The sequence below is a fragment of the Peromyscus leucopus genome, chromosome 8b (genome assembly GCF_004664715.2).
Source record: "Peromyscus leucopus breed LL Stock chromosome 8b, UCI_PerLeu_2.1, whole genome shotgun sequence".
Classification (NCBI taxonomy): Eukaryota; Metazoa; Chordata; class Mammalia; order Rodentia; family Cricetidae; genus Peromyscus; species Peromyscus leucopus.
The window spans coordinates 43078015-43094155 of record NC_051086.1 but is presented as its reverse complement, the minus strand read 5'-3'; the positions used below and the strand labels follow the sequence as shown (position 1 = coordinate 43094155).

Sequence of the window (16141 nt, the reverse complement as noted above, 5' to 3'; positions counted from 1 at the left end):
CTGTCTCTTGTCAGGTGAAGTCTCGGATATGCACTTCCTGTCCTGGTGTTCACTTCTGCTGGCTGCTCAGGAGTGCTGTGGTTAGTGTGAGCCGGAGGGGTCACTAGGAAACTGGTTTCCTGACAAGGACTCCATAGCTGTTGCTCCCTACTCTTGAGGCCCTGGCAAGAAGGAAGATGGGCACCCTAAACAGGGGCATCTGTCTGGGACAGAAGGAGACGTGCGTATAAGACAGTGGTGGTCTATGAGAACATGAAGCAAAGTGTCCTTCAGGGCCTCTGGTGTTCCCTGGCTCCCTGACTTGCTTTGGCTGCTAGGCTCGGCTTCCCATTTGCATGGTCTGTTCCTCCTGTGGCCTCCCTTGGCTTTCTGGCTCCATTTTTTTTGGCACTATCCACCATCCACTGTGAATAGGTGTGGTCCTGTCCTATACCTCCCCTATGTATAGAATTAGTATGAGCACAAAGCATAGGTTGTTTGGTCCACAGGGGTAGAGGGAGTTAAAGTGTGCAAGAGATCGAGGAAAAGTAAATTCTCCATACCTTTTCTCTGGGTATTGTCTCTTAGTGCCGGAGGAATGAGATGAAGACAGAGCAAAGGGTCGTGTGGCACAGCAGGCTGTGCCCTGGCATTACATCTGCTCTGAGATGGGGGCCCGTTCTCTGGTGTCACAGAAGCTCCACATAAACTCACAGTAGCACTGGAGAACCATCGGCTGAGCTCGGAGGAACCAAGGCACAGTTGCTTAAGTATGGAGAACACCACAAAGTTCAGGTCTCAGTGAAAGATTGATAAATGGGATTTAGTTCAGTTAGTTTTTGAAAGGGAAATGCTTAGACTGGGGTACATAATGAAAATGAATAGAGTGTCATTAGTGTTACTTAGTGTCTTGGACTTCCATTTTCCTCGGTTATGACTAATATCCATCTCAGGATTATTTAAAGCTCTAATTGGATAATACGTATAAAATACCTGACTCATTGCTGTTTTTTTTTCTTACGTCAGAAGTGTTTTTGAAATTAATGAGTTCTAAATTTAGTCTGTACCGGGTATATTCTAGAATATACTATTGGTCTTTTAAATTTAAAGCAAAGTTGAGGTGTGTATTTGTACAGGCACACAGTGTGTGTGGGTTCATGTTGCATCTGAAGGTCAAAGGTCAACATGAAGTGCTGTCTCAGGGTTTCTGTTGCTGTGATAAAATACCATGACCAAAGGCAACTTGGGGAGGAATGGATTCATTTCAGCTTGTAGTCCATCATCCAGGAAAGTCAGCAGGAACACTGGAGGCAGGAACTGAAGCATAGGCCATGGAGGAACACTGCGTACTGGCTCGCTCCCCAGGGCTTGCTCAGCCTGCTTTCGTATACACCCAGGACCACCTGCCCAGGAGCTGTACTGCCACAGTGGGCTGGGTCCTTCCACATTAGTCCTTAGGAAAATTCCCCACAGGCTTACCTGTAGGCCAGTCTGGTAGAGGCATTTTCTCTCTTCTCAAATGACTCTAGCTTGTGTCCAGTTGGAAAAACAAACAAACAAAAACTAATCAGATGTCTGCCTCAGTTGCTTCCCACCTTAATTTGAGACAGGGTTTCTCACTGAGCCTGTGGCTCACTGACTTAGCTAGACTGGCTGACCAGGCAGCCCCAGGGAGCCTTCTGGTTCTGCATCGTCAGTACTGGAATTATAGGGATGCACTGCCCTGCCTGGCTTCCTACATGGAAACTGGGGATCTGAGTTCAGATCCTCATTTTTGTCTGGCAGGCATTTTATCAAGTGAACCATCCCTTCAACCCCAGTTTCTTCTTTGTTTATTTTGTTTTGTTTTTAGGCAGAGTCTCATACAGCTCTGATTGGCCTTAAACTTACTGTATAGGCTAGCCCTTAAACTCCTCAGGCCTGCCTCTGTCTCCCAAGACTTGGGATTATAGGTATGCATACAGTACTACACCCAGCTCAAAGATTTTTTCATCGCTGTCCTCGTTTATCCTAATAGTGTCCTAATAGAACCCTAATGCTACAAATACAGTGAAAGGTAAATTACAGGGCTGGAGAGACAACGATGAAGAACACTGGCTGCTCTTCCAGAGGACTTGGGATCGATTTCCAGTGCCCACACAGTGACTCACAACCACCCGAGACTCCAGTTTCAGGGCATCTGATTCCCTCTTCTAGTCTGTGTGGGCACCAGGCATGCATGTCATGCACAGACATACATGCAGGCAAAATATTGATACATACAGAGTAATTTTTAAAAATATGTTCAAAAGAAAGGAAAATTACAGTAAGTGTGTCTTCTAGAAAGAAGAAAAGCTTTGAAATTAGACAGCATTTTCCCCCTTCATTGTATGGCCTTGTAAATCCTAGGCCAGTACTTTGCTGTTGACTTCTATTCCCAGCCTAGACAAATGCTCTTTGAGTCCTTGCTCTACTAATATGTTTGAGCCTAAGATTCCTCATCTGTAAAACAGGGATGAGAAGTCCTACTTCGGGACTGGGGATTGGCTCGGTTGGTAGAGGTTTGCCCTTGCACAACCCCCCTGCTTCTATTCCCATCACTGCAGAAAACCTGCATTGTACAAGCCTGTATTCCTGTCATTCAGGAGGTCGAGACAGAAGGACCAGAGTTTAAGACCATCCTCTGGCTAGTTCACAAGTTCGAGGCCAGCCTGGGATCCATGATATCCTGTCTTATAAAATTTTACTCTTAAAAGTAGTGTTGAGCTGGGTGGTGGTGGTGGTGGTGGTGGTGGTGGTGGTGGTGGTGGTGGTGGTGGTGCACACCTTTAATCCAGCACTCGGGAGGCAGAGGCAGGCGGAGCTCTGTGAGTTTGAGTCCAGCCTGGGCTACAGAGTGAATTCCAGGAAAGGCACAAAGCTACACAGAGAAACCCTGTCTTGAAAAACAAAACAAAACGTAGTATTGAGAGACTAAAGAGATGGCTCAGTGGTTAAGAGCACTTGCTGCTCTTGCAGAGGACTGGAATTCAGTCCCTAGTTCCCATCAGGTGGCTCAAACCACCCGTGACTCAGCTGCAGGGGACCTGATGTCCTTTCTGGCTTCTGTGGGAACCCACACTTGCTTACATACCCACAAACAGACGTATACATACACACAAACACTTAAAACAAAAGTACATCTTTTAAAGTAGCTTAAAATGAGATTTTTGCTAACAGTGCCACAGCAAAGTACCACACACTGGGTGGCTTTGACAGAGTTTATCTTCTCATGACTCTGGAGGCTCAAAGTCCAAAGCCAAGGTGCAGACAGAGCCAGCTGCCTCTGAGGCCTCTCCCCCGGCTTTTGTAGAGGCCACCTCTTCTTGCTCTGTCCGCACCAGAGCCGTTGCTCCAGGCCTCTGAGATTTGGTTAGGACTGCTTTAACAGCTCTCTTAGACCCAGCTACAGAGAGCCTGTCTCCAAGCCTAACCATATGGTAAGGGCTAGGAGTTACACTTACAAATGGGGAGGACCCAACTAACTCTTCACATAAGCTCTCTGGACAGAAGGTAGTTTTTCCTATCTAGATCTGTGTTGAGTTCTTTCTGTTCCTTGCTAAAGACTATATTTACTGTTTGGGGCTATGTGGAGGGGAAGTATATTTATTATTAAGCACCTTTCTAATTTCTAAGCACTTTCTGTTCAAATTAGACCAGCACAGGAGGGTGACATTTAGAGAGTAAAACCAGCCTCCTGCTGCCTCTGGCCCTACAATTCCAGCTCAGGGTCAATAATTCATCAGCAGCAAAGGCCAGGCTTGACTTGATGGTTTCAGCAAAGGATTGTGCTTCTATTCTGTTTTTTTCTTATGGTACCGAGAGTTGAACCCAGGGCCTTGCACATGCTAAGCACACATTTTGCCACTGAGCTATATCCTTAGCCCCAAGATTATATTTTAAATTTGTAAAGATCAAGATAGGATGGAAACCAGACAAAGGGGTTGATTAAAAATTAAACAGAGCCATGCATGCATGCATGCATGGATGGTTGCGCACACCTTTAATCCCAGCACTCAAGAGGCAGAGGCAGGTGGACAAGTTCCAGGACAGTCAGAGCTACATAGTGAGATCCTGTCTCAAAAAGCAAAACTAAACTAAAAAATCACACAGGTGAAATATGTTCAATGAAAGAAGCCAGACACAAAAGGCCATGTGTTGGCTGATTGCATTTGTATAAAATGTTCAGAATAGGCAAATCTATATACAGAGAAAGTGGATTAAGTTGTATGACCCTGAAAAGATGGGGACTGCAAAGTGACTACTAATGCGGTCCAGGCTTCTTTCTGGGATGATGGAACATGCCAGAGTTTGAGATAGGGGTGTCTCTCAGTTGGTAATCTTCTTACAGTCCTGGTAGAGCCACCTCTAGCACTTTGGAAAACGCAGAAGTATCCTGGAGTTAACAGGAGAGCTACTAGCACAAGTATATTATCACACTGAACCTCGTGGACTTGTGCCCTTTGCAAGAGTGAATTTTAGCCGGGTGGTGGTGGTGGTGGTGGTGGTGGTGGTGGTGGTGGTGGTGGTGCACGCCTTTAATCCCAGCACTCAGGAGGCAGAGGCAGGCGGATCTCTGTGAGTTTGAGACTATCCTGATCTACAGAGTGAGTTCCAGGGCTTCACAGAGAAACCTTGTCTCAAAAAGAAAAAAAAAAGTGAATTTTATAGTGTATGAATTGCATCTCAACAAAGCAGTTAAAAAACTTGAACCGTGTGATGGTGAGAATAACTTCTTTTGAACTTTGTTCTTTGTGTTTTCTTTTTTTAAACTTATTTTCAGGGCTGGAGAGATGGCTCAGAGGTTAAGAGCACTGGCTGCTCTCCCAGAAGTCCCAAGTTCAATTCCCAGCAACCATATGGTGGTTCACAACCATCTGTAATGAGATTTGGTGCCCTCTTCTGGCATGTAGGCATTAGCCTCAAGCTCAACGTCTTTTTTTGTGTTCTTTGAATTTTCAGTAATTATTTTATTGGGAAAAAAACAGAGTCCTACATTTCACTAAGATTACTTAGTGTACAGTTTTGTTTGCAAAGGAACTGTCCTTGAAATAACAAGGAAGGGGTTATTTTGCACTTAAAATTGACATGACTGAAAGAAATGACTGGAAATACAAGTTGTCAATAGGAAGTGAGCATGCATGTGTGGCTGGCAATCAGGTTGGCTCATGTAACGTGTTCTCTTGAGAGAGTGTCTCCTTGTCAGTAGTGGCTCTGCTGTCTACAGCTCTCTTTTTTGACAGAGTCCACAGACAGCCAAGTCCAGCCTTGAAATCCATGTGAGTGTTCATCTAGAGAATTGCTGGTTCCACGTGTGACTTGTTTTCAGCCCAAAGCCAGCAGATTTCTGGGCCATATATATTTTTAATGTATGTTAAATAATTCATTAAGGTTGTTTGTGCTTACCTCACTTCCAGCTTGCCTGTTTCTACCTCATTTTTAACCTCGTGGAGCCTTCTAGCAGTCTGCTTCCTGGCTAATGTGTAACCTCGTGGAGCCGTATAGCAATCTGTTCCCTGGCTAATGACCACATAAAGTCATCTCAGAAAGGAAAGCTGAAGACTTTCATGTTACCTTTGCCAGTGTGCGCTCTCAGTCCACCCTTTGGTATTTGCAAAGGTCAGATGAGCTATTTTGGTGTCCATGGCCCTGATTAATGGGAAATCCTGCATTCTCATTGGTCCCCGAGGATGAAGGATTGGTGTGGTGGTGGCAGGCAGCATCTGCTGGAATGTCAGAGCACAGTGTTGGGAATTGGATGAGCAGCAGGCCTAGGAAGCACAAGGAGGCGGTGCCCCTCTGACGCTAGCCCATGAGTTTTCCTCTTCTGCAGCCATGCAAACATCTCTAGGAGCGTTTGTTCTCCTCCATTAAGCTGTGTTGCTAGGGATTTAATGTGGAAAGTACAAGTTGCCCCTTCCCTACGAGGACTGTGGGCTGTCTGTCAGCTTCCTGCTTCCCTAAGTCTTTCTAAGCTCCTGTGAGTCGGCATGCTTGTAGTTAGCTGCTCACCCCTCCTCGTAGATGTTGGTCTTTTCTAACTTAAATAAAAATTGCTGTGTTGGCATGGAGATTTTAACCGGAGAACAGGCGCTTTGTGCACTGGGGAGAATAACTCTGAATAACATGGGACTCGCTTCCCACCCAAGAGCAGATGGTCTACATTCATTTATCTTGTGACCTTTCTTTGCTTCTCAGACACCAAATCTCTGATCCCAGGGATCATAAATATTCTTTAGGTTTGCAGCCATAGAAACGAGAACAGCAAGCTGTGGGTCTTGTTTCCAACTTGTTAGAGCATTTTCCAGCACTAAATCAGAGTCGTGTAGCAGTGGGCTTTATGGACACCTGAAGGACACCACAGCAAGGCTGCCTTGGCCAAGGTCAAGAAGGAGCCCTCTGCTCAGCTCTGCAGCCTCGCCTGTCCAGTTACCTGGCAGCTTTCCCAGCAGCTGCTTCTAGACACCATGATGATGGGCACAGACCCTTTTTACCTGCCCAGGGGGTCTCATTATTAATGTCTTCCGTGGTGATAAAGCCACCTGGTGTTAGTCACCTTGTCTGCTGCCTCTCCAGTCCCTAGCACCTGCTTTCCCCTCAGGAGACAGACCCACAGTGCAGCATGAGGTGCTCTGAGAACAGGCATACACTGAGGTCGACGAGGGAGGAGGCCTACACAAAGGTGGTCTGAGCCAGTCCCCGAAGGAGGCTGCCAGGAGCCGGGTGTGTGCATGTGCTAGTAAGAGAGGATATTAAAAAGGCCCACATGGGTTATCTGTGTAAAGTGAGGCTGGTTAGAGACAATCATCCTGAAGATCAGGAGGGTAAAATGTATTTAGAGTTAAGTGGAAAGCTCTGGAAGGTTTTGTTTGTTTGTTTGTTCTTTTTGCTTTTTGAGACCGGTCTTACTATGTAGCACTGCTATCCTGGAACTCACTATGAAGACTAGGCTGGTCTCCAACACATAGATAACTGCCTGCCTCTGCATCCGAAGTGCTAATCTTAAAGGAGTGAGCTACTATGCCTAACCGCTCTGAAGTTGTTTTTTTTTTTTTTAATAATTTATTTATTTTTATTTTATGTGCATTGATGTTTTGCCTGCATGTATGTCTGCGTGGAGCTATAGATAGTTGTGAGCTGCCATGTGGGTGCTGGGAATTGAACCCGGGTCCTCTGAATGAGCAGCCAGTGTTCTTTTTTTTTTTTTTTTTTTTTTTTTTTTATATATATATATATATATTTTTTGGTTTTTCGAGACAGGGTTTCTCTGTGTAGCTTTGCGCCTTTCCTGGGACTCACTTGGTAGCCCAGGCTGGCCTCGAACTCACAGAGATCCGCCTGGCTCTACCTCCCGAGTGCTGGGATTAAAGGCGTGCACCAACACCGCCCGGCGCAGCCAGTGTTCTTAACCACCGAGCCATCTCTCCAGCCCTTCTGGAAGGTTTTTAAATTTTTTTTTTTAAATGTGTATGAATGTTTTGCTTGCATGTATGTCCGTGCAGTACATGTGTGCCAGGAAACCACAGAGGCCAAAAGAGGGTGTCTGATTCCCTGGAGCTGGAGTACAGATGGTTGTGAGTCACCACGTGGATGTTGGAAACTGAACCCAGGTTCTCTGGAATAGTAGCCAGTGCTCTTAACTGCTGTGCCATCTCTTCATCTTCCCTGGGAGATTCTTCTGGTTTGTTTTGTTTTTTCTTCTCAGCCCCACAGTCTCCCTAGATCCCCATATCCTTCCCACTCCCAAGTCTTGTTACCTTCCTGAGGCCTCCTCTGGGTCCTCTAGTTAGCAGGGCTCGGCCTCCCCTGTACCCTGCTATCAAGCTGTTCTGCCGCTGTTTGGCTCCCAGTGGACTGCCTAGTGCTCCTAACTCCCTGGCTCAGATTAGCCACACTTGGGGTCATACAGTAAGGCAAGAAAGAAGGGGGAACACACTAAAGAGACTCCGGAAGTGGTTTAGAGGGGTCTTCGGGTTGGGGTCAAGGCACACCCAGTGTGAGACCCATTTTTGCTTTTCATGTTCTTTAGATGAGATGATTTTTTTTTTTTTTTTTGTTTCTGCTTTTTACGTTCTTGTTACGGAAAGTTTCAGGCACCATCATGAGCAGGAAAGACAGGTTATGGCAAGACTGTGCACTCTGATCCAGCCTGATCCAGCTGGTCTCATGTCACCAACCCAGTCTTGCTTATCCACTCTTCCCTCCTCCCACCCTGCTTTATTTTGGGGCAAATTTCAGACATCATGTAATTTTACCCACAAATGCTTACATATATGTCTAAAAGTATGGGCTTTTTGTCTGAGGTCGTACTCTGTCAGAGTGCCAGGTTCTCACCTGTGATGGTGAATCTTTTTTTTTCATTATTTATTTATTTATTTTATTTTACAATACTATTCAGTTCTACATAACAGTCTCAGATTCCCTTGTTCTCCCCCTTCCTGCCCCCCTCCCCTTTCCCCCAACCCACCCCCCATTCCCACCACCTCCAGATCAAGGCCACCCTCGAGGACTGAGATCGACCTGATAGACTCAGTCCAGGCAGGTCCCTGTACAAGTCCTGGGTTTCAAACAGCTATCTCATGCAGCAAGCCCAGGACCTGGTACCACTGCCTAGATGCCTCCCAAACAGATCAAGCCAATCAACTGTCTCACCTATTCAGAGGGCCTGATCCAGTTGGGGCCCCTCAGCCTTTGGTTCATAGTTCATGTGTTTCCATTCGTTTGGCTATTTGTCCCTGTGCTTTATCCAACCTTGGTTTCAACAATTCTCGCTCATATAAACCCTCGTCTTTCTTGCTAATTAGACTCCCAGCGCTCCACTTGGGGCCTAGTCGTAGATGTCTGCATCCAGATTCCTCAGTCCTTGGATGGGGTTTCTGGCACAACTACTAGGGTGTTTGGCCATCCCATCACCAGAGTAGGTAAGTCCCAGCTGTCTATCGGCCAATGCCAGCAGTCTTTTGTGGGGGTATCTTTGTGGATTTCTGTGGGCCTGTTTATATCAGCATTGTTTATAATAGCCAAAACCTGGAAACAACCTAGATGCCCTTCAACTAAAGAATGGATAAATAAATTGTGGCACATATACACAATGGAATACTACTCAGCAGAGAAAAACAATGACATCATGAGGTTTGCAGGCAAATGGATGGATCTAGAAAAAATCATCCTGAGTGAGGTAACCCAGACTCAGAAAGACAAATGTGATGGTGAATCTTAACAGTCACCTTGACTGGATTTGGAATTGCTGAGGAGACACCTCCGTGCTTATCTTTGAGAGCGTTTCCAGAGAGGGTTAATTGAGGGGGTCGATGCCCCCTGAATATGGGCAGCCCCATCCCGTGGGCTGGGATCTCAGATTGAGGAAAGAGGAAGGAACTGGAGGGCAGGTAACCACTCTGCTTTCTGACCGTGGATGCAACAGGACCAGTCGCCTCCCGTGCCTCTTCCCCAGGAGAGCTGTGTTTCTTCCACGGCCACTGGGATGGAGTATGCTTCCACTGTGAGTCGGAACAAACCTTTCTTCTCCGAAGTGCTGTGGTCAGGGATCCTGTCGCAGCCACAAGGCAAGTAACTAGCACAGCGCCCTGTGGGTGAAGTTGTGAGTGAAGCTGGCACCACCTTTGCTGGGGTTCTAATGGCTAGCTTGTCAGTTCCGTTTGCAGCAGGCTCCACAGTGACACAAAAAGCACATCCTCTGGATCTGTGGACATGCCTCAGTGGTCGAGAGTGTGTTCAGCAAATGTAAGGCTCCAGGTTCATTCCAGTCTCCAAACCAAACCAAACCTACAACCTTCAGAGCAGATGAGGTCAAGTCCCGTTTTCAACCCCAACACTTACTAATACTCTGTCTTTTGTTTGGAACATGTCACCTGTCTGCAAATCCAGGACATAATCACTCCCTCACAGTGTTATGGTCACTGTGATTTCGATGAACAGTGCACGTGTTGGCACACAAGCTCTGAGTCCCTGTGTGGTATTTCTGAGTCTCATAGAAGCACTGCACAGTCATTGCTGCCCATATTTTACATGTGAAATGACTGAGGCTTAAAACCAAGGTGACCAAACACACCTGAGGTCTTGGCTACTAAATTGCAAAGTAGGTACTTTAGCCTAGATCTGACTGACCTAAAAGCCCTGGGCTTTTATTACTGCTGTTATTGATTGAACCTTGTTGCTTGGTCTTCTGAGAAAGAACATGCAGATCTTGGGTCAGGCAAACAGGGCGATCTGGCCCTGGCCTAGATCTGCTGTTTTAAGCCTATGCTGATTTGTTACAACCTTCAGCCCGTCTCTCATTAAAGAGCTTGTTGGACTCATTAGCACCTAAAATGGAGAGAAGTAAAGAGAGCAGAAGAGGAAAATAAGCCAAATGCAAAACCGTCCTCATCTCATTGCTGTTTTTGAGGAAAAGAGACCAGAACTCTTGTTGATAGAACTTTGTTTTCTATTCAGTCTGTTGTGAGGAATGGACAGTGGTTATCCATTTCCACTGTAAAACTGCTAGGGATGGAAATTGGGAAGAACCCGCAGAAGCCCAGGTTCCACCCACTGTGCTGGAATTTCTTCTGTTCCTCTGCACTGCCTCTTGTAGTGGGCAGGTTAGAGACCCATGGGGGGTGCAGGTGCAAGAACTAGCCATGGCTATGACCTGCTACCCCAGAATCCAGTCATGAAAGATCTGGTTTACTGGGGACCATTTTGCTGGCTTTTATTGGTGTGCTCCATTCTCATAGAGCTGTGGGGTTCCTAGTTTGGTAAACAAGGATGCTAAGCAGTTAAGAGAGTTGTCGCCAGTTCTCTTCCTGTTTCTACAGAAGCTTCTGGAACTTGCTCTTCAGTGGCATCCTGTCCATCATGTGAAGAACACATTTGCTAAGTTGGAATGGGACTGGGACTCTTCCCAAGGTTCCCAGGCACAGGAAGCCTTTGCTTCTGAAATGGCTTTTATCTGATTGTTTACTGCAGAGATGGCCTCCTCTGTGGATGTGGAATGCCTTTGATGTCATCCTGGACAGCCACCTTCAGTTGTATAGCTTTCCCCAAATAAGGCAGGGGAACAGATTTAAGCCAAAGACTGCGAATCCCAGTGGTGCAGCTCTTCAAGTGTGACTTACAAGTTCCGTGGCAGAGCCTCCCTTTTGGGTACAAAAAACCGGTACCTTATTGCAAGATGACAGCCTGGCTTTCTTGGGATCCAGCCAAGTAAACAATTTGAGATGACCCCCACACTTAACTAGCTAACACTTTGGGCTGTAATCCAAAGTCATTATGGAATACAGTTAAAATTTGTTCCCTCAGAACCCCTCTGGCTATTTATTTGAATTAGCGAGGTTACGCCAATGACAGCCATGGAGACCAGTCTGTGATTAGGAGAAGTTGCTTTGAACTTCACAGTCAGGGCGTCAGGGTGCCTTCTTCCTGCAGTTCTCACAGCCTTGCCTTGTTCTTGCTCCGTGTTGGGCGTGTTGGGCGTCATGGCTCCTTTCTCTGCGTGAAGCCCTCTTCCCGCTTCTATAACCAGAGTTCTCCTCTGCCCTGAAGGTGGGGATGGCCTGAACTCAAGCGCCATCTCTTACTAGGAGTGTGGATTTTTGGAGACGTCACCTCTCTTTCCTGGACCTTGTCTCCTAGTCTGTAAAATGGGTCTACTATTTCCTGAGTGGGTCACACAGCTTCTGTTTGCCCAGAGCCTTTACTGTGTGCCAGTTATGTCTGTTTAACATGTACACGCTCATCCAAGTACAGCTGCCCCAGATGAAATTCCACGGTTAAAAAATTGTTTTTAGTTTTTTCATTTTTATGGGTATGAGTGTTTTCCCTGAATGTATGTGTGTGTGCTATATGCATACTTGGTGCCCTTGGAAATCAGAAGAGGGTGTTGGATCCCCTGGAACTGCAGTGTGAGCCACCAGGTAGATGCTGGGAATTGAACCCCAGATGTCTATGAGAGAAGTATGTGCTCTTAACTGCTGAGCCTTCTCTCCAGCCAGAAAGTCTTTGTTTTTTATACTATATTTTCCTTTTGACCTCCACCTGGTCTCAAATTCACTGCCCTCCTTCCTTAGCCCTGAATATTGGTTCATGCCCAGCTCTATGTCTTATAAAATTTACTTAAACTTTCTTTTGAGAATATTGGCTATATCAGTCTTAGCACACACCTTTAATCCCAGCATTCAGGAGACAGAAGCAGGAGGATCTCTGAATTTGAGGCCATCCTGGTCTAGAGAGCGAGCTCTGGGATAGCCAGCATTATGTAGAGAGACCCTGTCTTGAAAAACAAACAAACAAAATTTTAAAGTTTAATGGAAATTTTCTTATATTGTATATTCACTTCAGTTCAAGAATTCTAGTTGCTGTACAATGTCATATTTCAAGATTTTGTTTGTTTGACTGGGATGTACTAAGGTACAATATTGGTTTATTGATGTGTCTCATGGCCCTTTTGATTTGTGGGCTCTTCATCCAAATGTTTTTCGTTGTAATTTATATGCTGAAGAAAGTAGGACATTTGTCCTATAGTGTTTTCCACAGTCTAGATTTTTATTATTTCTCTCTGTCTGTCTGTCTGTCAGTGGGGTTGGTGGTGCACATCTGTGGAGGTCACAGGACGAGTTTGTGGAGTCTCTCTCCTTCCCTTTTACCTGGGCTGGGGGATCAAACTGAGCTGTCAGCCTGGGTGGCAAGTGCTTCGTCCCTGTACAACTGACAACTCAGCAGGCTTGTTTGCTGTTGTTCTGTTTGTTTGTTTGTTTTATTAATGGAATCATAGTCTGGACTTTGCTGATCGTATCTCCATGGTGTCATTTAACATGTTCAGGTTTCCCTCTGCTCTCCACATTTTGTGTAAGTCAGGAGTTGAATGTAGAGATTGATCAGAATCAGGTTCAGGTGGGTTTTTTATTTTTTATATTTATTTATTTATTTATTTATTTATTTATTTATTTATTTATTTATTTTTGTTATTGGAAACGGGGGTCTCATGTAACCCAGACTGGCCTTGAACTCCTGATCCTCTTCCCTCAGCTTTCTAAGTACTAGAATTACAGGTGTAAGCTGTTTGGGGTCCAGTTTTTGACAAACCTGTTGCAGAGGGTGAATAATTTTCTGTCAGGAGGCTCTTACTATTGGGTTGTCTTTCTGTTAGAAGAGTCAGCAGCCAGCCATTGGTAGTCGCTGCCTATGGGCACTCATTTGATAGGGATTGTCAAGTGACTCCTGTCTTAGTACTGTCCTATTCCTGTGAAGAGACACCGAGGTAACTTATGAGAAGTAGCATTTAATTGGGAGCTTACGTATAGGTTCAGAATGTTAGTCCTTTATCATGACGGCAGGGGGCGTGGTGACAGGCTGGCATGCTCTGAAGTAGCAGTTTAGAGCTTTTACATCCTGATCCACAGGCAGCAGGCAGAGAGAAAGAGACACTGGGCCTGGAGTGGCCATTCCCAGTGACACACTCCTCCAACATAGCCACACCTCCTAACCCTTCCCAGACAGCTCATCAGCTGGGGACCAAACATTCAAACACTGAGCCCATGGGGGCCATTCTCATTCAAACAGCCAGAGTTTCTAATTTGAACTTAATTATTTTGAGGATCTGTTTCTCATGATGCCTATCACAGGGCTAGGCACCAGAAAGACTCAGTGAGTATTGGTAATAATGAATAATTGGACTGGGATTACATCTTAGAGGTAGAGTACTATCCAGCATGCCAGGCCCAGATTCCATCCCACACAGCACAAAATAGTGGTGGTGGTGGTGGTGGTGGTGGTGGTGGTGGTGATGATGATGATGGTGGTGGTGATGATGATGATAATCAGCAAAGAGCAAGAACAAGTCCCAAACAATAACTAGAGAATGCGTGTCCTTCTTGTTCACTGATGGGTTACTGCGAAATGGTTCTCCCTGCAAGAGGAATGAAGTCATGCCTCAGGCTCTGTGCCCTTTCTGTTATTCAGAAGTCCAAGCTTTGGTTGCAGTTTTTGTTGCTTGGCTTGTTGCCTGATATGAAGAGCACTGAGGGGTATCGGGCAGTCTGGGTGCAGACTGTAGCTACCACTGTGCAGGGAGGCGATGGGGAGGCCTCAAGCTTGAGAATTCTCTTTAGCTGTACAAGCAAACTGCCAACTTTTTGACTGGAATCGGTCTCCGCACCCAAGGTAAATATTGCTAGAGAGGGACCCCCAGACCAGAGAGGTCGCCTCACTCTTCAAGTCCTGGGGAAGGGTTAGTTTAGATGGGAGATGCTTTAGAGGCTGCCGCATACCAAGGCCTCAGTGAGACTGTTTTCAGCCTGTACTGAGCAGCCGTGTTATAGTTACTAGTGAAGGGCCTCTGGTAGATAAGGGTGCACACTCACGCACCGGTGCGTGCGTGCGTGCGTGCGTGCGTGCGTGCGTGCGTGCGCATCATATCGTTTCTCTGGGTCTCGTCTTCCCAGTGTGAGAGAAGTGACACTAAAATTTTCTACCTTGGTCTTAGGGTAAAGACTACATAAAAGGTGAGCGAGCCATCTAGGATATTTTAAGAAGGCGGTCAAGGAGGCTGGAGAGATGGCTCAGCCATTATCTCTGGCTCCATGAACATATGTGCGGCCTATACACACAGACACATACAATATACATAAATAAAATAAAGATCTTTGCTGGGTAGTGGTGGTGCATAAGCCTTTAATCCCAGCGCTCGGGAGACAGATGCAGGTGGATCTCTGTAAGTTCGAGGCCAGCCTGGTCTATAGAGCGGATTCCAGAACAGCCAGGGCTATTACACAGAGAAATTCTGCCTCAAATAAAATAAAGATTTATTAAAGCGAACCCAGGTAGGATTCATTGATGTTGACGAAATCTGGAATTCGTCCCTGTGTGTTTAGGTGCGTGGGGATGGAAGTGGAGTCTGGAGAGATCTGCAGTGTCTTGAGTCTCATGGTCTCTTCTAGAGAACCCTGTCTCAGTTTGAATGCCTGTCTCAGCCATCTCTGTTGCCTCCCCTTCAGTCATTTATTGCATGGAACGTGCTGGTCAGGGAGGATGGTTGTCGGGGGTTGGGGGGGGGGAGGATGGCTGTCAGTCTAATGAGGAATGCAGCTTTGGGCTTCTCCAGTGAAATCAAAGACCCCAGTGTCTGGGAGGTAGAAGCGCTGTGGGTTGCCAAGGGCAGCATCAGCCCTTCTCGGGCACTCTGCCAGGTGGCTTCCAGCCCAGCTTTGTGTATTCCAGGGATGAGAAGCTCCGCACTGCCCACAGCACATCCACTCCTGCTCGCTTCTCAAGAGGGAGGCCTTTCTTAATTTTATCTGAAACCTGCCTCCTTCTCATCTCACCCTGCCAGTCCCTGGCGCCCTTCCCATTGTCCTGGAGAGCATGAAGGACCACAGAGGAGAGAGTGCTCTTGACAGTGTACCTGGAGCAAGCCTCCCAGAGCCGACTTGCAGCGCAGTGAACCCTAGCCAGCCGTGTGGCACTGCCTTTGTGTGAAGATGGCAGCAGGGACGTTTTTGAACGTGGCAGAAATGACCTATTTAGCAGTGTCAGGTTCAGGTGGACCGGTGTGACATGCGGGAGGCCATCGCAGGAGCTCCGCAGCCTTCTGTGTGCCCTCACCGTGTAGCTCTCTCCAGCGTCCTTTGTTGGGCCCCTGCATGTGAACACTGCATTATTTAGAGCCCATTTATCCCAGCGCTTTCTCGTTCCTCCAGTCTGCAGGCAGAGGCGGTGACATATGGGCCGTGTGTCAATGCTGGGCCGGTTGTCAGCCTTAGAGAGCTGTTAGGGAGCTGAGAGCTGGCAATGTCAGCGGGGAGTTCAGAGTCTTAAGACACAGAGTTCTTCATCACCAGGAACACCCCCCCCCCAGTAATGACACAGACAAGCAGAAAAGAGCCTTTGTTTCATCTGGCTGGAAGCCCTTGCCCATCCATACTTCCTGGATTCCCCTGATCTGAGCACAGGCTGACCAGTCGTGAAGCACTGTGTGCAGCAGTGTATTCATAGGGTGGAGAGTGACGTATTGGGCTTCCATTTCTATCTCTTCCCAAAGATAAAGTAAAGCTGCCGGTGTTCCCTGCGTGGGATTATAGTAGAGTTGTTGGTACTAGGAGATGAATTTGCTTTCGGGGGAGAGGGCATGCTGAATGGCTTGTGCTGG

General features: G+C 46.7%; 1 protein-coding gene across 3 annotated transcripts in view; it reads left to right on the top strand.

The window, feature by feature from the left end:
* The window catches only part of Tom1l2 (target of myb1 like 2 membrane trafficking protein), a 128160-nt gene that overhangs the window by 21454 nt on the left and 90565 nt on the right, over nt 1-16141 (top strand). The gene's annotated exons all lie outside the window — the stretch shown is intronic.